General features: G+C 30.9%; 1 protein-coding gene across 2 annotated transcripts in view; it reads right to left on the reverse strand.

Moving 5' to 3' along the window:
- The window catches only part of LOC103573711 (slit homolog 2 protein-like), a 79,732-nt gene extending 63,698 nt beyond the window's left edge, over positions 1 to 16,034 (reverse strand). The window contains exons 1-2 of one of the 2 annotated variants that reach the window (XM_053742165.1): positions 15,912 to 16,034; positions 15,622 to 15,824 (exon numbers count right to left, since the gene is read on the reverse strand). The gene's annotated coding sequence lies outside the window, so the exon portion shown is untranslated. Of the gene's footprint in view, positions 1 to 15,621 lie in introns of both variants that reach the window. The other variant, XM_053742164.1, reaches the window with a different exon arrangement.
- Positions 16,035 to 26,155: the final 10,121 nt, after the last annotated feature.

A 26,155-nucleotide genomic window follows, 5' to 3' on the forward strand; every position in this document is an offset into this window, starting at 1 on the left:
GAAAATCGGAACGAAACCAATAATTTCCCGAATTTGAAAATTTGCAATTTTCTTAGCAGGAAGTTGAAAAAATTTGGTTCATACATTATACTTATATATATTATTTTCTTATTTAATTTAATTTAAAATAATTCAAATCATTTTTATTTTTAATCGATATCAACAGACCAAGCAAAGTTTGTGCTTGAATTTATACCCCCCCCCCTCCCAAACCACGTTTCGCAACCTTCTAATGTTTATATCTCGGCTCAAAAATTTGTTTAGGTTTACAATATTTTGAATAAGAATAAAAGAAACTTCAATCTACCGATCTATATATTTCACGTTTGAATGCGAATTTTTTAAATACGAGTTATTCATGTTTTAAATTCAGGGTAAATACTTCTTGAGCATCAGATAGTAGGAAGCTATTTAGACTATTATCAGAATGGTATCCGAGCGTCCGAGTATTCGCACGCGCGCGCGCGTGTGTATGTGTGTGTAAACTTTCGATACTTTTCAATTAATAAATTAATTTAGATGGTTCTTGAGCTATCAGCAGAGCTTCTTAGCCATCGATTTTTCTGTGAATTTCAGATCATTCAATCAAGTAGACTTTAAGAAAATTAAAATATACGAAAATAAAAGTTTTCTAAAATTTAGATAGCTCCGGAATTCGACAAAACGCGTCGTTTGCTGCAAGATTTATAGAGCGAGATCCCAGGGCCGGCAGATGTCACGTATTTTCTGGCAAGCGAAATGTGGACGATTGAGTGGTGTTAATATGTACTACAATCGTATGCCTACTTGCTAGCTTGGGCAAACGTCCAATTTCCAGGTATCAGGTGATCAAGGTACCTAAAAATATTACTTCACGTAAATTCTCATGGCTGGTTTTTACGTATGTTTTAGAAAATATAGTTGAAAATAAGTCGTCAATACTCCCAGACACTTTCCGTCGGCCATTTTGCTTTGCAGACGCTTAAAAGCTCCCAAAATAATTAGTTAACTTCACGTAAATTCTGATGCTCCATTTATACATATGTTCACCAGATAACTATTTTAAAACCTTTGACTAATAGACAGACCGATCCAAGGGGCCAATCATCCCCTAAACTCAATTTTAATACCTCTGTGGGTGGGAGCACGAGAGCATTATCCACGCGCATGAGACTGAGCGAGACCGACTGCGCTGTTAAGGCCATGAAAATTAATTGAGCAGATATTTTATAATTTTTAGAACTTTTGTTGACAAATAAATTATGGAAACGAACATTAGAAAAAAAAAATTGACATGTAATAATTTTAAAAAATTAAAAATGCAATTTTTAAAAATAATACTAAAGTTAGCCGACGTTGTTAATTTTTTTTTTCTTATATCAATTAAAACTACGAAATATTTTTTAAAAATTGTACTTATAGTTTTTCAAGTTATTCTTACAAATGACAATTTTTTTGTTTTTTTTTTTTTTTTTTTTTTGTTATAAATTCTTCAATTAAAAAAATTCTAAAAATTTAAGATGTCGGCTAATTTAATTTTTATTTTTTTAAAAATAATTTGTGAAAATTAATTTAATTACTTGATTGAAAACGGATTTCTGCGAAAATTTAATCCCCCAAACGATTTATCAAAATTTTTATTTTAAAAATAGTTTTTTTTACGATGAAAGTTTTAAGTACTTTTAATTAAAAAATAGATTTCAAAACGACCGTTGAAGATAAATTCATGAAATTTTCAGGATTTATAGTCGAATACCTATATTTTATTAAAACACTGATAGCTTAAAATTATTTCGTTATTATCCTTTTGTTAATTAACTTTGAAGTAAACTTTATTTATTAAAGTTTAAGATCCGTAAAGAAAATTTCACTGCTTGCGATTAGTTTAAACAATATGAATTTATTTATCACCACACGTCGGATGCTGGGCGCTCTCAATACAGTGTGCGGCCGAGCGTCTTAGGTTATATTGCAGTTTCAGTTAGTCATCATTAAAATAATAACTAAAAATATTGTTATTAAAAAAAATTTTATTTGATTTAAACAATATCATGGATAATATGATAAAATAATTTTTTATTATTAATCTGAAACAGGTAAAAGTAACTGATAATTATTAACTAATAATTAATTTTAATTCAAATAAAATTAATTTAGGGTAGTTGTTTCGAGGTAGTCACGTTGAAAAGGGTATTATAAATATTTTTATTAAAAACGACAAAAAACGATGATTACAATCAAAAATTCATCTAGGATACGAATTTATTTTTTTTTAAATTCGATGACACTATTCTTGATTCGCCAATGTTTTGTCTAATGTTTTATTTATTATGGAATTACTAGATAGTGTATTAACATAAATATATCAATATATATGTTAAAGAATTAAATTACTTTAGTTTGTGTCCTGTTGCTAGTAGACACGTGAATTTTTATGTATCGACTATTGACAACCGTTATTTTTAAATGATAATTAAGATTTATCAGTCTCAATCGATGGTTCTGGGGTTATTTAGACATTAAATAACTTGCAATAATTTTGAATGGTACACTTACATTAGAACTGTAAAGAAAAATCCGTTTCTGAAACTACGATCTCTCTACCCTCGCAACCTTGAGCTCACCGTGGAAAAACCGTGGAAACTCTACAGACTCACCGTTAATGCTCGGTGGAAACATCGTGGGTTTGTTCCATTTTTCCACGATGAAACCACAGTAGTTCCATAGCAATTTGACTACGTTTCCCCAATATTTCTGATGTGTTTCCACGGTGTTCCCACAGTCATTCCACGACACACATGGTGTAGCAATGCTGAAAATACGCTAAATGTACCACGGTTTAGTAGAAGTTTGTCAATGATAATCCAACGGGTTCGCAATTATTATGCGATAAATTCACCGTAGAAACATTCAATGAAATTCAGGCAGCCATACACAGCTGTGTAGCTGAACTCAAATTTTTTTACGATATCACCACTAATATCATTATTTAATTACAAATACGCTTTCATTTAAAGAATAATTTATTTTTTCAAAACATAAAAACATTACAAAACAGCCTTTATAATACTATTAATTATATTCATAATGCTAAAGATTACAATATTTAGATTAAATTTAAGTCATTAAATAACTTAAGCAGTAGTCAATATACTAATATCAGTAATCGTTATTCTTATAATTACATTCTATAACTAAAACATATTTTATTAGATTTAACACTAGATATTTTTTTTTCATTATTTACGTCTGAGTAACGTGTATCATAAGTTAGATTTTCATAATTTCTAGTTAGAACTATGAGATATTATTTCGTAGAAAATTAAACGTTCTACAAAAAGTTTCTTATCATTTTTCAATAAATCCATCTGTTCAAAAGCTATTGGAGCTTAAAGTCAAGTTGTAGTAAATTCCAAAATCTTTTTACTTGTCTGGCGAAACTGTCATACTTACCACTATAAACTATCATACTTATTACAAAACACGTGGTAATTTTTGAAATCGACAGAAAAGCCAGTTTATGATAAACATTTCATGTATATTAATTATAAATTGTGAACTATATATATAAATATAAAAACATTATTTATGAATTTTTCCTAGATTATGGTGTGAAAAATTTATCAGTGATAAAAATTGTGACAAAACTTTAAAAGTCTTTTAAAAATGTAAAGTTAATTTTAAAAATTGTGTAAAAACTTTAAATGTTTTAAGTATTTAAAGTTTATTTTATGCAAGTATTATTTTTAACAAGCTAATAGAATAATTACTAATAAGTCATTAAGTAATAAGTCATTGAATATTTTCATAAGACATATTTATTTTTAATAAGTAATTAAAAACAATTTCCATTATTTTTAATGAGTAATTTAAGACAATTTTAACAAATTCTAACAAAAAAAAAATATATAATATCAAATTTAATTTTACAAAAAAGAGAAATAATTAATTTTTTTCCAAAAATAAATGATTTCCCTTTCTTTTAAAATAAAATTCATTTATTTATTTTTTGTTTTTAGTTTATATTTTTTTTTCTTTCGTTACAAAATAGATAAAATATTTTTAAATTATTGAGTGTCATTTATTTATTTCTAGTTGTTATTTGTACATAATTGTAACGTAACTCTAAAATTAATGTATTTACTAAAATCTTTTAATATTGAATGAAATTCTTTATTTTCGCAAAAAAAAAAATTATTTCTCTTTCTCTTAAAATAAAATTTGTTGTTATATGTTTTTGTTCTTCTCAAAACAATAAAATTTATTTATTTATATTACTTATTTTCAATATATATACTAGGGTGTTTCGTTTTGAACGAACATTTTTTTTTTTGCTCCCACAGCAAAATATCATTGTACACTTAAAAAAAAAAATTTCCCGAAAGTTTCAGCCCTTAATCTTACGTCTAAGTACTTTTATTTTGATTTTGATTTGAAGTTTTCCCATTTAAAATACATAAGAATATTAGGTTTGTTTTTTTAATTCCCTATAACTTGGCGGCATTTCATGGCACTATAATGCCCATAGGGGTGATTTGTAGATAATTAGCTGCACTTTAAATGTGCTCACGACAATTTTATTATAACTCGTATATTTCAGTTGTTATGCGAGATAGAAATCATATTTTTAAAAAATACTATATTTTTTGCACGTAAAGGCTAAACGGTTAGAGTTACGAAAAAAAAAGTAAATGAAAATTTTGTAGGAAATTAAATTCTCTATAAAAATGGTCCCATTCATGAAATCCATAAAATCTATAGGTTAAAAGATATAAAACATTTAAGAATTTTTTTTATTAAATGTTGAGAGAATAATAAATATTATGTGGTTTAAACTAAAAAATTATACATTTTTTAATTATTTTCTCATTTGTTTACCGTATATTTCTGACTGTAGAATAAAATATGCTTATACATTAATTAGTTAAGAGCTCTGTGACATATAATTTTCTTTTTTACATGATGGATATTTTTTGCGGTGGTCTTGGACTACTTGTAAAATTAGTTACCTTTGTTCTTCGTCTTGTGTGAGACAATGATTGTATTTTTCGATCAATGCCACCCCTCGTTCCGCTGTATCATTTACAACTTTTAGCTACTTAAACGTTTCTAGGCATTTTTTATAATCGTCATTAGATTCCCATAAGTCAGAATCGATTTCAAGAAAACCAGTTGACAACTCAATCTGTTTAAAAATGAAAAGAGATTTCTGACTATCAAAATCACTTATCTCTTTCGTAGCCAATGAATCAAATTTATTTTTGTTTAGAATGAGACGTTTTCCCTTAATAGCATGTGTTTCTTTATTTTTAATCGAATTTACCATTTTTACTTTTTGTTCATGTGATACGGCTGGATCAAACAGTGCTAAACAAGCCAGTTCTTCGTTCAGGTAGCAAAGATGACGGGATAATTTTGCTAGAGCAGCTTCAGCAATTTTCGAATGCGTGTTCTTGTAAATTAATAAATTCTGAAATAATTTCAAATCACCATTCGGAGCTTTTGTCGCATCCATAGCAGTAAACCAGCTTTCAAGGTAAAATAAAACCAAAAAACACATATTTCTCGGAGAGCGTCAACATCTGATTTTTTTATTGAAAATTGTTTTCTAAATAAATAAGTTTTCAAACAATACAATGCTTTGGATAACCACCTCGCGTGGTGCATTGCGCCAGGAGCTCTAAATTTTACGCCATTTTTGGGAACACCTCCCAAAAAAATATAAATAAGCATCAAAAACTCACGATAATCATCCCTTGGTAAATGATCCTAATGAAAAAAATTGTAAGTGATATGAAATACCAATAGATATTAATTCTTTTATAGTATTTATCATTTAATTACCATAAACTGATGAAATTAATTATTAATTAACTGTAAACTGACTATCATTAAAATATTTAAAATGGTAACCGGCCACAATATCCGAGTCAAGAAAATACTAGATAATAAAATCTTAGCCCATTCATCCGTACAAAAATATCCTAAATAAAAAACCCTGATCAACCAGGATAAATCCTGAAAATATCTATATTTCTCTCAGATTTTTTCATTCGGGATATTTTTGTCCTGAATTTTTATGTTGAGGATAATAATCATAGGACATGATGATCGGAAATCATTTAAAATAAATCAAATAATTTTTATTTAAACTAGTATTCTATATGTTGCATTATCTAACTAATATTTTAATTTTTATAACTAATACCTTAAGTTGAGTTTCTATAAAACGAAGTTTATCTTCCTTTGTTTCACTAAAAATGTCTTTTATTGCTAAGTCATCAATTCCAATATCATATTGAGATGGATCAATATTTTCCCAAAAATCTTGGAATCTCTTAAAAATAGGCACATTGGGACCTGTTGTAATTGGCCAAGCAACTTCTACAATGCGTAAAATTATTTCAAAAATGTGGTGACTACATGCGAGATACAATAAATCTCTTTGTAATTTTTGAGATAATAAAGTGCATGTTCCGTTCTGAAGACCTACATTAAGATTAATATAAAAATTTAAAAAAATGTTTTGAAGTGGCATTATATTTTTACGAAACAACATTAATTTACAAATTTACAAACAAATAATTCTATATCGAAAAAAAAAGAATATAAAGAATTTATAGAAAAAAGCAAAAAAAGATATTTTTCGTCAATAATTAATAAATCTCGAAGATTAATACGAAATAGTTAGAAGCGGAATTTATCATCACTAATTAGTATTTTCATATATTCTATGCAAATTAGTTTATTCATTTTTGTGAATTTAAAATTACTACTATGAATTATCTTAAAAAGTAAACAAAAATCTTTGATTTTAGATATCAATTAATAATTAAAGTGTGAAATCTAATTAATTTATGACGTACATCAATCAAATAAGTAATATTTATTAAATTAACTGTAGCAAATCATGAAGTTTGTTTTCTTATATGTTTCAAATTTTGATAAAAAGAAAATTCTACCTTTTATTAAATTATGGTCTTGTTTCAAAATTATTAGTATATAAATGTGAATTAAAAGTAAAAAATATGCTGCCAACTAATAAATTTTCGAGCCTTCTTTTTTCCTGTTCATATAATTAAATATTTTACCAGTGTTAACGCTGGGCGCGTCGAAACACATTGCTTTTACTCTATCAACAATATTCCACTCGTTCAAAACTTCAAAAATAACTTCAGATTGATTAAATCCTGTTGCATTGTAAAGTTTTGGAACGCCAAGTAGTTGTTCAGTACCAACTCCGGAGACTACAATCGGAAGTCGTTCCACTTTTTAACTTCCCGCTAAGAAAATCGACGATTTTCAAAAATTTCGGGAAGTTATTGTTTTCACCCCGATTTTCGAAAATCGAGTTTTCATCAGATGTCGACGTTTTGAGGTCCTAGGAAGCTATTCTGACTATTTTCAGAATGATGTCCGAGTGTGTGTATGTGCGTGTGTGTGTGCGTGTGTGTGTGTGTGTGTGTGTGTGTGTGTGTGTGTGTGTGTGTGTGTGTGTGTGTGTGTGTGTGTGTGTGTGTGTGTGTGTAAACTCTTTGTAACTTTTGAACTAATGGATCGATTTGGATGGTTGAGGTGGCAATCGAAAGAGCTTGTTGCCCTTCACCTTAGACTCGAAAATATTTGCGAATTACGAAAAAAAAAAAATTTTTTTTTTATTTTGTTATTGATTTCTCAAAAACGACTTATACAATCGACTTCAAAATCTAATCAGCTCTAGTACTCAATAAAACGCGTCGATTGCCACCTCAAACATCAAAATCGGATAATTCGTTCGAGAGTTATCGCGGGAGAAAGAAATGGTGAAAAACGGTTTTTTCTAAATATTTTCGAAACGACTGACGCGATCGATTTCAAATTTTAATCAGCTCTAGAATTCAATAAAACGCGCCGATTGCCACCTCTAACATCAAAATCGATCTAACATCAAAATGTGCCTGATATCATACCAACTAATCTTTTTTATGGTTTCTTTTGATCATATAATGTCATCGAACTTGGTTTTTAGTTTAAATCATATTATCAACAAAAAAATCGATAAAACGTAGTTTTTAATATTTTTATCGGATATTTCATATTCATTGTTTCTTACATGAGTCAAAACTTATTTCAATCTTGATTTTGATCCCTGACATTGATTTCTGCCTCAATACACTTATTTTACTGAACATAATCAGGAACTAAATTTTAAAAACCGCTTCATTGATGATTTTCGATTCTTAAATTTTCAAACTTCAGCATAACAGGTAACTTGTTAGAGCTTGAAAAGATCATAAAAAAACAATTGCACGTGATAGCATTTTCGAGCTCGAAGAGCTCGAAAATATATCTACACTAATGTTTTCGAGCTCTTTGAGGTCGAAAACAGCGGGAAGTTTTGGGGCTGGCCCGCAGGGTCAACCGACGCCCAGATTTTTTTTTGCTTAAAACAGTGGGAAGTGATTTTCCATCCCAATGGACGACAAGACATTTAGCGATATTATGATCATTTTTTAATGCCTCCACAATATCTATTCTGAATTTATTACGAGCATTAAAAATGGTTGAATAGCTTAGATTAAAATCATCGATATCTAATCCAGGACTGCCGAGTACCGGAGCGATTATGTACATTGCTTGCCTATTGCTGGTTTGTGTACGATCTAATATGGAAACAAGGTCCGGTGTCATGATGTTTATTTTTTTAGTCTTAGCTGGAGGACTCTCGTCCTCATAATCAGAATGAGCACGCTTAAAATCACTACATTTTGACGATTGACTACTGGCAATATCTGATATCGAAGTCTGTGATCATTTTTGACTCAACTCTATGGATAAATCTTCCGGTAACTTAATTTCAATTGGTGCAGATTTATAACTCCTATTGTTTTCACGACATTCTGTTAGATATTTACGCAAACGATCTGGCAAAATTTCAGTTTCATTGCGTTTAGCAATATCGAATAATTGATCCAATTTTTCATTGAAACTTTTGATTATTTTTTGTTAAGTCGGTGATTTTTTTTTGTTGCGGTTAACTTTTAATTCTTTATATAAGTTATAAAATTTTTCAAATTTATTTATGTGATCTTGTATACGACCGATCGGAATACGAAATTTGTTCCATATACCGTGCACATCATTAATTACTTCAGTTGAGCTTTGTCAAATTGTAAAATTCAAATAACGATGCTTGTACATAAAAACATTTATAATATCACGATAAGTCGGTAATTTATTTTCATTTAGTTTAGTCGACTCGAATCTAATTAAATAATCGTACACTTTATTAATACTAATTTTTTCCGTCATAATTTAAGTATTTTTTTAACTGGATGAATGAATTATTTTAATATCCCTGTTTAAAAAATCTCATAAGATCCGATAGCTTCTTATAAATTCTCATAGGAATTTTATGAGAATCAATGAGTTCTATGGGAAACGGGAGTCCTCTTCTCATAGAACTTACTGAATTTTATGAGATTGTATAGGAGGTATTTAAAAAAATTATTTTCTCATAGATTCTGATAAGGGATTCTTTATAAGAATCTATCGGAAAATACAAATGTTTATAAAAAATGAGTTTTTATGAGGTTGGATGGGATAAAACATTCACGGGATTTATAGGGATCTATAAGAAAATAATAAAATTTACAAAATTTCTATTCAGTTGAGAATGTATGAGGAAATGATTTTGTCACTAACAACTGGAATCTATGAGAAAATAACAAAACTAGCAAAATTTTTGTTTCAATGAGAACGTATGAGGAAATCATTCCGTCAGTAATGATGGGACTCTATGAGAAAATAATAAAATTGACAAAATCAGTCACAATTGGATTCTAAAAGAAAATGATAAAGTTTACAAAATTTCTGTTTTAATAAGAACGCATGAGAAAATGATCCTGTCATTAATAATTGAATTTTATGAGAAAATAATAAAATTCATCATATTCCCGTTTGTATGTTCAATGACTTGTTGTCTCATGTAAGTTACGGTATTTACGCATATAAACATATTAGTCTAGTCAACAAGTGCCTGTTTGACGAAAATCTGTCCAAGACCACCGAAAATTATGATTAAGGTCTGATTTGATTCGAAATGGCATCTATAAAAAAAAAATTAAAGTGGAAATTTGGGCCTGGCAAAAATTGTAAGTTATTAACAATTTAGTAAAAAAAAAAAAGTGGTTTGGTTTTTTACAAATAGTTCAACAACTATTTGAGATATCCAAAATCTGTAAAAAGATCCTCAAAGAGCAGGAAATTTCCAAAAGAAAGTCCTGTCTCCCCGAACTGTACCAACAATATTTATAATTTTAATTTAGCGGTGAAAATGGGACTAAAAACGGGTAGCAGCGCATGCACGCGCGTTAATAGAATCAATAGCATAATCGAAAAAAATTATTTTAACCGATTAAATATAAATATTAAGAAATAAAAAAAATTTAGTTCTTTCTAAACACATGGATTAATAATAATCCACCGAGAAAAAAATTTTACCTCAATTTTTCAATTAACTATGCTTTTGTTATTTAGTTCATTTTTACTCGTTCAAAGTTTATATAAAAACCCTGATTATTTCTAAACTAAGAATCCAGGATTTTGTTTACTTCGTAGAGCTGTTCTTGAAAGAGTTTAGAAAAAATCGCCGTTGGAAAAATTTAAAAATTTCGATTTTTCACTTTTTTATTTACGATCTAAGGAATTGAAAAATTAAAAATGTAAATAAAACAATCAAGGAATTTTATTTTTTTGATTATTTTGTTTTTTTATTGCTAAAAGCTACTTAACAATAATTTTAAAAAAATTTTTACTGACATCGTTCAAATAATTATTTTAAACAAATGCATTGTTAATGAGATTTAAAAAAATTTTTTTTTGCGAATAAGATGCTTGATGAAAATAATGATTTTTAAGAAAAAAATCGTCCCTTAAAAAAATTTTTTTATTGTTAAAAAGCGCATTTGCTAACTAACAATTTTTTTTTGTTGCTTAGTATTAATATTAATGAACTATTTTTTTTTAAATCATAATTGATTATGTTCTCTTGTTTTATAAAAAAAATAATTTTTTAATAATTTTTCATTTGTTTATTAAACAAACAATTTGTTGTAAACAAAAGAATTTTTACGCTATATTTTTTTTAAATACTAAAAACAACCATGTGTTTTTTTTTATCGGAAAACATTTTAGGAATATTCGAGTCGAATTTTATCTGTTTTTTCTTGTAATTTAATCAATTTAATAAAGTTTAAAACTGACATTTTTCAAAATTATGAAAAAAGAAAAGAAACAATTGAGTAACTTTCTTACAAAAAATGCATCAAATGAATTTAAAACTATTGAAAAAAATAAAGAGAATATCATATTATCAAAATTTCAATAAAAAATAAAAATAATTTTTTTTAAGCTTAGTTTTGACCATATATAGTACTGGATAGCTTTAAGTAAAAGAATAAATTTCGATTTCCAAATGCATGTGGTGGCCGAGCGGGCTAAAGCGCTTGACTCGAACTGTTTTCAGAGCTTCAATCGAAGGGTCGTCAGTTCGAGTCCCATCACATTTTAGAAAATAATTAAAGATTTCTTCCTTACCGAAGTTAAAAAATAATGTACGGAGACTCTGGTTATAAGTTATATTTCTGTCTATACTCTTACTTACAGGAAAGAATGAAATTGACGTGAGAGTGAGTAGAGCGTCCGATGTAACTTATAACCAGAGTCTACTGTATAACTCTCAGTGGGTTAAAATAAGTTGTCAACTAGTAATTAAATTATTTTTTTAAACAAAGAAATAAATGATTTTGTTTTCTTATTTAATTCAACTGAAAATAATTAAAAAATTTAAATTACTCCAAATAATTTTTAATTATCTTAGGAAACAGAAATATACGATATTTCTCTCATTTTTTTATTATTATCTCATAGAACCCCATAAGTATGTCGCTTACGAATTCACGTGAAAAAATAATACTATTTTCACATTCATTCTTTTACAACAAGAAGAAACAAGACGTCTATATTTCCAATTGATTCTTTTATGAAATATATAAGTGCAACGCATTCCTAATCATTCCGATAAAAATGTGAGCATGTACAACAAATTTTATATAAGAATGAATGAGACATAAGTTGAAGGATTTGGTAAGTTTCTATCGGATTATGCTCGGGTTTGAATATTCTCATAGGTTCTAATATGGACTATCATTTTTCGATGGGACACTTTATCGATTCATTCTCATAAAAATTTTTTTATGAGAATCTATCGGTTTTTTCTAAGCAGGGATATTACATAAACAAATAATGTTGTTGATTTTTTAATTATTTATCTAGAGAAAGTATTTATCTGCACGCACAGCAATTAACAGCAAAAAGTAACCTCAAAAACTGAATAAAATAATTGAAGATATAGTCAATATAATAAGGACCTTCAAGAAAAAAATTTATTTATTGAAAGTTCAAGTGCATAGCGATTAATCAAAAGCGCCTCTATTGTGAATAATTATAAAAAAGTTCAAGGCCAAACAGCGGTGTGCTTACAGTGCCTCCTTTCTGCAAGATTTCGATTTAGAATTTCATATCTTCTTAGACGAAAAAGGAGTTTACTTGCCAATCTCTGCACTAGCTAATATATAGTACAGATTTTTCATTGCCAAAAATAAAAGAGGAAAGTGCACAACAAAACAATCACACAAATTATCATCTTGCTATATATAAACATGAGAAAGTAATAAAAAATGCATAATTTTTTAGTTTAAACCACATAATATTTATTATTCTCTCAACATTTAATAAAAAAAATTCTTAAATGTTTTATATCTTTTAACCTATGGATTTTATGGATTTCATGAATGGGACCTTTTTTATAGAGAATTTAATCTCCTACAAAATTTTCATTTACTTTTTTTTTCGTAACTCTAACCGTTTGGCCTTTACGTGCAAAAAATATAGTATTTTTTTAAAAATATGATTTCTATCTCGCATAACAACTGAAATATACGAGTTATAATAAAATTGTCGTGAGCACATTTAAAGTGCAGCTAATTATCTACAAATCACTCCTATGGGCATTATAGTGCTATGAAATGCCGCCAAGTTATAGGAATTAAAAAAAACAAACCTAATATTCTTATGTATTTTAAATGGGAAAACTTCAAAATAAAAATAAAAGTACTTAGACGTAAGATTAAGGGCTGAAACTTTCGGGGAATTTTTTTTTTAAGTATACAATGATATTTTGCTGTGGGAGCGAAAAAAAAATGTTCGTTCAAAACGAATCACCCTAATATATATCCTTATTAAAAGAAACGATTTGAAACGATTCGAAAAAAAATTTCAAATAGTTCTTAATGCTTTTGAATACGTTGAATACTTTTGAATTGCCATCCTTATGGAAGTTTAACATTACAAATCGTTTCGAATCGTTTCTTTTAATCAGGGTATGCATAGATTTTTTTTTGTTACAATGTGTTGGAATTTTTTTAAATTACTCATTAAATATAATGAAAATTGTTTTTAATTATTTATTAAAAATAAATATGTCTTATGAAATATTCAATTACTTATTACTTAAATTAGTAATTATTTCATTTACTTATTAAAAATAATACTTACATAAAATCAACTTCAAATACTTAAAACTTTCAAAGGTTTTACACAATTAAAAAAAAATAACCTCAAATTTTTTAAACACTTAAAGTTTTAACAAATTTTTTATCACTGATGCGTTTTTCACACCATAATTTAGGAAACATTTATAGATAATATATTTATATTTATATAAATAATTCACAATTTATAATTAATGTATATGAAATGTTTTTCGTACATTGGCTTTTCTATCGATTGCAAATATAACCACATGTTTTGTTGGATACCTTGCGATTATTCTGTATACGAGTGAACCTAATAGTCAGTAAAATAAATATACACTTTTAATTATATTTGGTGGCCAACATCATCATGTCGTTTTTGCGGTACGCTTTCGCGTGCAGCTCTCAATTTTACTCTTTACTAAACGCACCAAAAGACGTCTGCTTCAAAAAATTAGTTTTTTTTTAGCCAACCCTTATATATACATCGCTAAATTGTAACTATATAGAATTATTTAATTATTAATAGTTTATACTTAATCTTTTTATAATTTTAAATTAGAATTTAAAATTACAACCAGTTAAAAAATAAAAAAATCCTAATAATTTTGATATTAAGTGGAAAGAAATCAAATTATTGGAAAATATTTAAAGACATTTTTATTTATTTTACTAAAAATTGTTGGACATAAATATAAATAAGCTGTTCATTTAAATGTTATAGGTAAGCTCTCATAAGCGCTTTTTCTTTAATTATTCAATTAGATAATATTGATAAGAGTTTCCCAGTTAAGTAGATGCCACAAAATTGATTTTTTATAAGTCAATTTCTTATAGACATAATGTTGCTACTGTTAGATTATCGAGTTTTTATTGTAAATTCTCGATGTTATTACTGTGTAACTATTACATAATCACCGCGAATTCACCGTGGATTCTTCGTTTAATCATTGAGAAAACTAATTGTGTACCCATCGTATAACATCGTGTTTTCACTGTGGATCAATGACATAAGCACAATGAAACCATTGTGGATTAACTATAGATTCAAAGTGTAACGAACCTGGATTCAGCGTGAAATCACGGTGATTATTCATTGTGTTTTTACCGTAGATTTGGTGTGGAAACACCGTGGTCTCAGCGAAAAACTACCGTGGAAATATCGTGGAAAAATGGAACAAATCAACCGTGGAAACTGCATAGGTTGCATGGTGTTTCCACGGTATTTCCACGGTGAGCTCAAGGTTGCGAGGGTAAACGAAATTGTTGAGAAATTTTCAAACATTCTCGCGATGGTCGTCTCCTCGAGAAAATGCATTTTTTTACTGCGAATAGCTGATACCCGGAAATAAAATTTAGCTATTTTTCCATTTAAAAATATCAAAAAATTGATAAAAAGTATTGAGCATTGTGATTATTCGTACAGTTAATTGAAAAATTAATAAATGAAACAATATGTCAATAGTAGGGGCTTTGTCAATAATAGGGGCCTTTACCTTATTATCTGGACTCTTCAAATTTTTTATGCTTCGAGGTTATCATTAATTTGAATCTTCTCACGCTTTAACTTGATGACTTACATTTAGTTCTATACAAATATATGCATTTCTTTAAGACTAATCGCACACAACAATTTAAAGTAGCATGTTTTCCAATTATTTTTTATTTTTTTTTTATTTTTGAAGTTTCAAGCAAGACATAACTTTTTCATAACTTGATGAGCTGCAGGGTCAACCGGTTTTGAGATTTTTTTTGTTTTAAATATTAATACAAAGTAATATATTTTTTGATCAGTTAGAAATATTTCTATGTAGTAAAGTGAAAATATTAATCTTTTTGAATATATTTCAATGAAATTCTGTTAAAAGTTACTAAAACAAATAGGATAATTTCCAAGAATATCGAGTCATCTAACAGTTAGCTAAAATTTTCAAGTAAGTTTTACTTTAAAATTCTTCACGTACAGCTAAAAATAAATCGAGGTCTAAATAATTTCCAAAACTACAAATTCGAATAAGAAATAGCTACTAGAATATAAAAATTAGGAGGACAATAAAAAAAAATTTACCTTCAATTCCCAAGACATTCCTTCCTTTGAAATTCTAAAAAATTGACAACACCCTATATATGCGTAAAATATTCCTTAATATCACCCATCTTTACTCTTTCTTTCCACGTGACCACCTTTATGCACTCAAAGTTTGAACTACTAATTCAGACTGTTTGTTAAGATTCACAATTAGTCCCGGAAACTCATTGACTAATGTTGAACTTAAACAAAATTCAAGTAAGCATCTAAAAATATTGCTTTAAGTTTGTTAAATGACAAAGCGAAGCGGATACGTATCATCTAAATACCTTAACAAAACAACCCCATATATCAATCTTACATCTCTTAGCACATTGATCTTTTAATAGAAGCCGTGAACTCCATAAAAATCAAAAACTTAAAATTCTTTAAGCATGTACACGAACTCTATACCTCGACCTGCCAAGTAAAGACTGCTGGAATACTAACTTCAGAGTCGGCGTGAAAGCTTTTCTATTCCCCTCTTCATACGCTATGTTTTCCCCTACTCAAACTATACAATAGATTTACTACTACCAGTATTCCAGGCTATATAACTATACAAGGAACGCACTCTACCATGTGGTCCGTATATATAAGTCTATAAGCATACAAAAATCTGAAGCTTGTTTTCTCACTCTTTCTTTATGTCCTCCCATTCGTCGAATTTTCTCGCGCTCGATTCTCAGCGGTTTTATGTATCTTCTACACTTCCAATTATATTTCTCTCCAGCTCTGCACACTGTCTCTGAAACCTTTTGTTACTCTCTATATATTCTATATTATATATCTTATATTATCAATCGCTCAATAGATTCCAGAAATAAAAATATCAACAGCATGACCCACGACTTGAAGGAATGTAAATAGTTACAGTGACTAATCAGTTGAGAAAAAATGATATTACTAGGAAAAATAGAAATAAAATACAATATAATCATTATCGAAGTCATAAGTAATAGGCAACTAAATAAAATAAGAGAAATATTGTGGGGAAACACCAACAAGAATACTCAGGGATGAATAATATTATTAATGACATAAAAATATTGAATTAAGTATTTGGGTTTATCGTCATGTAAAGATTCTTTTCCTTAGAACTTCAGATTTCTTCTATGTAACTTATAGATGGGGTTCTATAATAGTAGTAGTAATTAACAAATTTACCAAGCACTCCGTATTACAGAAATTGGCTGTTTATCAAGACTTCAATAATATATATACATACATGTATACATATAAATATATATATATATATATATATATATATATATATATATATATATATATATATATATATATATATTATAACGGGTTTTTCACCACCGGGGATCTACCGGAGTGAAGTCCAAGTACACTTACTATTTGACAACCTTGTTCAAAATTTTAAAGTTGGGCGCCAGGTGATTTTATAATCACCAAATAAATAATTATCAAAACAAAAAAAATTCGGCTCAGGGTGGCGGATCGGGGAAAGGTCAGGCAGTTAAAATTACGATAAAATAAGTGATCAGAATTAAACAAATTAATCGTATATTCAATAGACAAAATAACTGATCGGTTTCACACAAATTGTCGGTTACACAAACATAATAAATGCCGTTGTCGGCTTGACTCGGTATAAACCAAAGTACAACAAAACGTAGTTGATCGGAAACAGTCAGTTTTGCAAAAAAAAAATAACAGTCAGTTGTCGAAAGAAAAAAAAACTCGTCGTTTATTTCATCAACACACTCGACGTAGTTCTTAACGAAATACTCGACCGGTGACGTCAGAGTCTTTTACATGGCAAGACTCGGCTGCCGCAACGAATGAGAAGGAGATAATCCGTAATTCTCGGAATTGCTCGATTGGAATAAAATAAAATATAAAATAATATTTTATTTCGGTAACGCGTGAAATTTCACTATCATACAGTTAGGACGTACAATCAATCATTAATTTAATTATTATTTCCACAAATCGCGTTGCACTTGTTCATAAAACCAAATCAATCGGTCGTACACTTGATCAGTTCTCGTGCCGAGGCTTCGGCTTATTCGCTTGTTCACAACGGCGGTTATTTGTTAAAAAAAATTTACTTATCGCAATGAATTGTTCGTTAATCACTCGGATTGTTTTTATAGAACAAAATTCACGTTGTTCAAGAGTCGTAATCAAAATTGTTCGTTTGGTCGGGTCGAATTTCTCGAATCGTAAAACGTGACCGTTCAGTACGGCGTCTAGTCCGGATCTCCCATCACGATCCATGGGTTGGATCAATTAGTCGGTCGAAGTCGAAATTTTCGATTCTAGATGTCACTAAAATTTGCTCATCCGGTAACTATTTCTTACTTGAAATAAATTCAAACCACGAGTCGATGTCGAATTTTCCATCATGTTACAAAACCTCCCCCCAGACATTGACTCGGGGTTTCGACGTTTTTGGTCGGTTTGATCGAGTAGATTGGCGGTTGTTCTTCGTTGTCGTTGTTCGGTTTGGTCGTTCGATCGGTCCGGTTTGTTGTTCGGCAGTCGTCGATCGATCGATGGTCGTTGTTTGTTGTCGTTGTTCGGCATCTTCATCAGGTTGAACCTCGTAACCTGTTTACTTGATCTAATCGGTCGTTTTGCGGCGTTGTTCAGCGGTAGTCGATTGATCGGTGGTCGTTGCTTGGCCTGGTTATTCCTTGACCTTGACCAATATCGGTTGCAAGTCCTGCAGGTCGGGTTTGGGCCGTTTTCGGCACCACAGGACCAGCAATATCCAGATCGGCGTGGCTTCGGGCAGTCATGGTGGCCATGACCTGCTTGTCGACAGTTGAAGCATTTACCACGTAGCTTCAAATCGATTGTCGGCGTTAAATCGGTTTGTCGACTTGTCGAGGCAGTCTTTGACGATATACTCGATGTCCGTGTCGTCCTCGGCGATGTTTTCAATATCCGTTTCGGCGATCTCATAGTTGTCGGCTTCGCCGATATAATCGGTGGCTGTGTCATTCTCGGTGGTATAATCGATGTCGGTGCCCTTTCTGGCGATTTTATCGGTCTCGTTTTCGGCGAGGTACTCGATGTCGGGGTCGTTGTTCGTGTCGTTCTTGGCGATGTAATAGGTGTCGGTTTCGGCGATGTTATCGGTGTCGTTGTTCGGGTTGAACTACTAGATGAGTACCCACTGCTCGAATCGGTGTCGTTTCTTCTCGATTCGTTCTTCGCTCTATTCAGTTTGTTCGGTGAATGTTGTGTATAATTGTTCCCGGTCGTAGTCACTGCTGGTTCGGTGTTGTTCTTCGGAATTAATCGTCGAGGGCTCGGTATGGGCCTAGCTTGGCATACCGATAGCGCTGTACTCATGATTGGTCTCACTGTCACTGTACAAGGCGGTAATCGGTTCTCGGAGTTCGTATAGATCCTTAGTAAGCCAGGTGAGTTACTGGTCATAGTCGTAGTCGATGCTGTGGTCACTTGAACGGTGGTTACCACAGTGGAGCGCGTTAAACCCTGCATACTGCAGTCGTATGCAGGCAGAACCGCATGGGCGAGCGGTTTTTGGTCCTCGATTGTCCAGGGTGTGTCGGGGTATCGTTTCCTTCGAAGCGCACGATATAGTCGACCCCGGCGTAATTGTTCGGTTCCCAATGCACTAGCATTTAGGGTCAGCAGGAACTCGTGTACCTGCATCGATGTCAAGTCGTTGATCCACTCGTAATCAGAGTCGTCTCCTACCGAACTCGGCGTTTGAGCTCCCTGCTTGCGCAATGCAGCAGCGGCCGCTTCCTCTCGGAGACGGAGGGCTTCAATTTGTCGGGTCATCTCTCGTTCGGTGGCTTCAAGAAGTGTTCGCTCAGCGGATAGGCTAGCATGTTGTGCTACCATGGCCTCCATGCCAGTACTGGTCGAGCTTGTTCGATTGGGCGGTGTCGGTGAAGCAATTGGCGTCGTTCCCGTTCGGTTGATCACCTGTGCTGTGATCAGTATCGGTCGTTGATTCGTTATTCGGTTGCTCTGATCAGTTGATACCGGTAGTTGTTCCATTGATCGAATGTTCTTCAATGTCGCATTCAGATTGGTCGGATGGGTCACTGGTGATGACAGGAATCTCTTGACGAAGTTGATCAAATAAGTCGGGTCGTAAACGGCTTGTTCGAAATGGCGATCGTAATCTCGTGTAGATCCGTGCCTTCTGACCTTTCGAGCCCCACGTTGGGCGCCAAAATATATAACGGGTTTTTCACCACCGGGGATCTACCGGAGTGAAGTCCGAGTACACTTACTATTTGACAACCTTGTTCAAAATTTTAAAGTTGGGCGCCAGGTGATTTTATAATCACCAAATAAATAATTATCAAAACAAAAAAAATTCGGCTCAGGGTGGCGGATCGGGGAAAGGTCAGGCAGTTAAAATTACGATAAAATAAGTGATCAGAATTAAACAAATTAATCGTATATTCAATAGACAAAATAACTGATCGGTTTCACACAAATTGTCGGTTACACAAACATAATAAATGCCGTTGTCGGCTTGACTCGGTATAAACCAAAGTACAACAAAACGTAGTTGATCGGAAACAGTCAGTTTTGCAAAAAAAAAATAACAGTCAGTTGTCGAAAGAAAAAAAAACTCGTCGTTTATTTCATCAACACACTCGACGTAGTTCTTAACGAAATACTCGACCGGTGACGTCAGAGTCTTTTACATGGCAAGACTCGGCTGCCGCAACGAATGAGAAGGAGATAATCCGTAATTCTCGGAATTGCTCGATTGGAATAAAATAAAATATAAAATAATATTTTATTTCGGTAACGCGTGAAATTTCACTATCATACAGTTAGGACGTACAATCAATCATTAATTTAATTATTATTTCCACAAATCGCGTTGCACTTGTTCATAAAACCAAATCAATCGGTCGTACACTTGATCAGTTCTCGTGCCGAGGCTTCGGCTTATTCGCTTGTTCACAACGGCGGTTATTTGTTAAAAAAAATTTACTTATCGCAATGAATTGTTCGTTAATCACTCGGATTGTTCTTATAGAACAAAATTCACGTTGTTCAAGAGTCGTAATCAAAATTGTTCGTTTGGTCGGGTCGAATTTCTCGAATCGTAAAACGTGACCGTTCAGTACGGCGTCTAGTCCGGATCTCCCATCACGATCCATGGGTTGGATCAATTAGTCGGTCGAAGTCGAAATTTTCGATTCTAGATGTCACTAAAATTTGCTCATCCGGTAACTATTTCTTACTTGAAATAAATTCAAACCACGAGTCGATGTCGAATTTTCCATCATGTTACAATATATAGTATATATATTAGGGTGCTTCGTTTCCCGCGAAAGTATTTTTTTTGTTGCTCATCAAGCAAAATATTGTTTTTTATGCTAAAACAAAAATTCGTGCCAAGTTTGAGCTCCTAATTCCAATCCTAAGTACTTTCCATTTGATTTCCAAGATTTTCCGTTTAAGATACACGTAAATTAAATTACTTTTTTTTTAACTTTCTAATACTCAGCTGCGTTTTATTATATCGACGCGTTTTTGGTCGCGAATTGTAGGGCATTTAGTGTTTTTCAAAAGTGCCCGTAGTAACTTAGTTGTAATTCCAGTTGTTTCACTTGTGTCCGCTGTGGAAGTCATTTTTCCTATGAAATTGACCTTTTTTAGCTTGCAGAACGTAAACCGATGAAAGTTATAACGTTCTCTACTATTTTACGCGTCCCACGGCGGAGTGTGGTTGGCGCTTAATAGCCGTTATGGCTCTCCGTTAGGTGAAAACTGAAAAGAAAATAAAAACCAAAACAAATGTCCCACCTGGAGATATCCTGAATCTCCCTGGACTAGCTGCGCTGCTCAGGCTGGGTTAGACAACCTAGTTGGGCGCCAGTTCGTGTGCCCCACGAACAAAATTAACTCGAAAATAACACAACGGAGAAAAATGAAAGTGAAAATAAAATGAATAACAGGATAGCGATTTCAGATTTTAGGAATGAGGATAGCAAGAAAAGATAGCAGTAATTAAAATAATAAAATTAAATACCACCGGGTTGATGACCATTTGTTTTTAACTATCAATTAATTAATAAAGTAATCACTCAAATATATCGCATACTCACATAAACAATATTCGGAAAAAAAAAAATAATAGTAAATCACTTACAAAATAATAATAGTATGCGTATATAAAAGTATAATCCAAATGATAATAATACTGAGTAAAACCATAAGTATATCAAACGCAAAATAACTTATCATATACAGAGTATAATCACTCGCCTGTGATTATCAATAAACATATAACTATTAATAAGTAATAATCTCACTCGCACGTGAGCATAAACAAAAAAGAAACTAAATATAATGAACTGGGACTAGTCTTAGAATACTAATTCAATAATTATAAATTGGTATGTCACTCGCATGTGACCATAGAAAATATTAAATAAATAATCTCATATAGGAGTTTAAAATATTTCCAGTAAAAAATTCCCAATAATTTCCAATGGTGAATTTTACGGCATTCACAAAATAATATTATCCTATACTCAAATAATACAGATAAAGAGCACTCTTGGATACAATAATTATGAGTGATATTTGTACCTTTGTATCGCTCTCACGTGATAAGTAAAATAATGAAATAATAATAATAATACGCACCAAAAATTAATTATAAAAATAATAACTCAAATTAATAATAAATGATAATGAAAAAAAACCAACCATTTATCACACTCAATATTTGGTAAAATAATACTGAATAATTTCACTGACTGTATTCGTATTTACTGAGTATAATATTCACGCAGTTTATCATATGCTTATGACCAATTACTAATACTCAGAATTCCCTATCTTTCTTACTCTTACTCTTATGCTATATACAAATGATCACCAACTCGGAAACCAAAATTACACGCCAATGTATTAGCCAAAAAGTACTTACAGTATACGTATTATTCAACTCCCTTGGTTGCACACTAATACGGTAAATATATTTTCCTTTATGCGGTTTACCAAAATACTCAATTAATGCCAATGGGTTATATTATCTACTCAGAATACCAAATGGCGACAAATTTATAATTATTTAATGTAACAGAGCACACACGCTACTCTTACAGAGACTTTCCCACGTCTGACCATGGCAGCACGTGAATCTCATGCCGGCACCTAGGCCGACGCCATTTTGTCGTATATCTCACTTTGACCAATGGAGATATACAACTGTCGCATTTTATTTCTTTACAGTACCACCAACGTTATACATAACTTTGGCCGTGTAATTTATCAAGTTCCCGGCGCTAAACGACCAATTGTATTTTTCATAATTGATTCTTAATATTATTTACCGATAAATCAATCAATGATTTATTCATAAAACTAGTAAATTTATTTATAATGCCTAATTTACGGATGCCAACTGTTGCGTTGACGCGCATGTGCCAACCAATTCAAAATAATCATAAGCACATAAATGAAATGCGCACCATTTTCCCCAGCGCTACAAAAATCCAAATATATGCTCAAATTCATCAGTGAAATCTCCTGTTTCAAATACAATATATACCTAAGAAACCAATAAAATATAATTAACGCAATAATTAAATAAAATCTTACATGTAAACAAACAATAATTATAATGGCAATGTCGGATGAGACGTGTGAGCAGCGTGTGCTGCCCTCTGTTGCTCACCGACCTGATGCCAGACTGCCGCGATATCTAAATATCGTGACAAAGTACATTGAAAATGTTAATGGGAATTTTGTAGGAAATTTTATTCCCTTCAAAAAAAGTCCTTTGAGTCAAGTCGCTCAAGTCCATAATTTCCAAGTTATAGTGATTTTAATAATTTAAATAATAAAATATCAATTGTCATTTTTTTTTAATATTATATTTCTCAAATTATTAAAATTTCTATAACTCGGAAAGCATGGACTTTAACGACGTGACTCATAGTACTTTTTTTTAAGGGAATAAAATTTCCTATAAAATTCCCATTAATATTTTTGGTGGGCATTCATTGATTTACGTTCTGCAAACCAATAAAGGTCAATTTCATCGGAAAAATGACCCGCAACAGACAGAAATGAAACAGCTGGAATAACAGCTAAGTAACTATGGGGACTTTTGAAGAACAGCAAATGCCCTACAATTTGCGACCAAAACCGCGTCGATATCATAAAACGTAGCTGAGTGTTTGGAAGTGAAAGAAAAAGTAATTTAATTTATGTGTATTTTAAACGGAAAATCTTGGAAACCAAATGGAAAGTACTTAGGATTGGAATTAAGAGCTGAAACTTGGCAGGAATTTTTGTTTTCGCATGAAAAACAATATTTTGCTTGATAAGCAACGAAAAAAATACTTTCGCCGGAAACGAAGCACCCTAATATATATATATATATTGAAGTAAATACCCTCTAAAAAGAAATCTAGCTCCTTCAACTCGGAAACCCTGTCGCGAATACATTTTCGAGCTCCCGGAGCTCGAAAATTTGTTTGTATGCCATTATTTTCCAAAAAAAAAACCGTTTTTTAGCATTTCTTTCTCTCACGATATCTCACAAATGAATTGACCAATTTTGATAGTTGAGGCAGCAATCGACGTGTTTTATTAAGTTCCACAGTTGATTAAATTTTGAAAACGGTTGATTTAGTCGTTTCAAAGATATTCGTGAAAAACTGATTCTTAACATTCCTTTCTCCGACGATATCTCTCGATCGAATGAGCCGATTGTGATGTTAGTGGTCGCGATCAGCGCGTCTTATTGTGTTCTAGACCTGGTTTGATTTTGATGTTGATCGATTGAGTTGTTTTCGTAAAATTAAAAAAAAAAACTAAAAAAAAAAATTTTTTTTCGTTATTCTCAATTATCTTCGGGTCTACTAGATCAAATGATCTGAAATTTCCAGGAAAGTTGACGGCCAACAACCTCTTTCAATTGCCGTAAGAACGATTTGAATCGATTAATTAGTTTAAAAGTTACGGAAGGTTTACACACACACACATACAGCTACTCAGACATCATTCTGAAAATAGTCGGAATATTTTCCTAGGACCTCAAAACGTTGACATCTGATGAAAACTCGATTTTCGAAAATCGGGGTGAAAACAATAACTTCCCGAATTTTTGAAAATTTACAATTTCCTTAGCGGGAAGTTAAAAAAAAGTTAAAAATAAACTTCTGCACATTAAATACATTTGATTAAATTAATTTTTTTTGCAAGTAATTTACGTAAAGAAAAATTACATTTTACACGATTAGTGGATGCAAAGGAAGACAATAAATTTTTCATTGGTTTTTCAACTGACACTCGATTTTTGAAAAAGTTTAATAAAAAATGTATAAAACAATGCTCAATTGTTTTCACAAAAGTGATTTCAGAATATTTAAATACATTTAAAAAATGAATTTTTTTTTTAATGAAATTTTGGGGGTACCCCCTTCCCCACCCTCCTATCCATATATACACATATACATGTTACAATAAGAACTTGCCTTCATTAGCTAATCATGTCTTTGGAGCCTAAAGATCATACATTCACTACCCCCTGTGGCGCGTCAATCGGGATTATTATCTAACCATCGTAAATACTATATATAGCGACAATCAAATAAGCACAAACAACAGATATACAGAGAAGGCATGATAAAAGACGCATATTACTGCTAATCCTGTTGTAGTAGCTCTCTATAAAATATATTTATAGAGAGTCCATACTCTATAAAGATTGCAAATGATTCTATGAAACATGCAAAAAAATTTTATTTTCTCACTCGTTCGTTCATGATATGTGCTAGTTTATAGTTTTTAACATACTTAAAGAAAAATAAAATAACAAAATTTGTTTGAAATTCTGAAATAACTTGAATTCTATTTAACTGATTGGTCTCAAATTTGGATCGTATTTAATAGCTACCTAGTATATCCAATATCCACATAAAATATCTAAATCAGACTAGACGTTGAAAAGTATCGGACCATAGTCATATTAGCTTGTTCATACCAAAATTATCGACATAAAATAAACATTTTATTTCCGAAATGGAGCTGAAAACAAAAACTCACTTATTTATTAAACATTATGATTTTATTTAGAAAAAAATTTTAAAACGGATACACTCAAGTATTTTCAGTTTGAACTATATGTATGTATTAGTAATTGATGGATAACAACTGTGAATAATCTTTTTTTTTTTTTTTTTTTACAAACGAAAACTTAGTTTTAAGCTCATAATTAGATCAGATGATTCAATTCCCATATTTTCATTTCAACATTTACAGATTCAACACTTACAGTTTGGAGTTTTCTGAATTATAATTTTGGCAGTTTACGGAAATTCTTGGAAAAGTAATGCTTAGATAAAATAATATATATATTTATCTTTCTGTGTGGCCACAAAGAAATGATTTCAAAATTCCCTGATGTTTCCCGGTTTTCCAGTAAAGTTTCACACATTTTCCCTGATTAAGAAATTTTATTCGTATCATTTAGATATTCAAAGTTATCATTACATTTTCATTTTCAATAATTAAATTAGATAATTAGATC

The sequence above is a fragment of the Microplitis demolitor genome, chromosome 10 (assembly GCF_026212275.2).
Source record: "Microplitis demolitor isolate Queensland-Clemson2020A chromosome 10, iyMicDemo2.1a, whole genome shotgun sequence".
Classification (NCBI taxonomy): Eukaryota; Metazoa; Arthropoda; class Insecta; order Hymenoptera; family Braconidae; genus Microplitis; species Microplitis demolitor.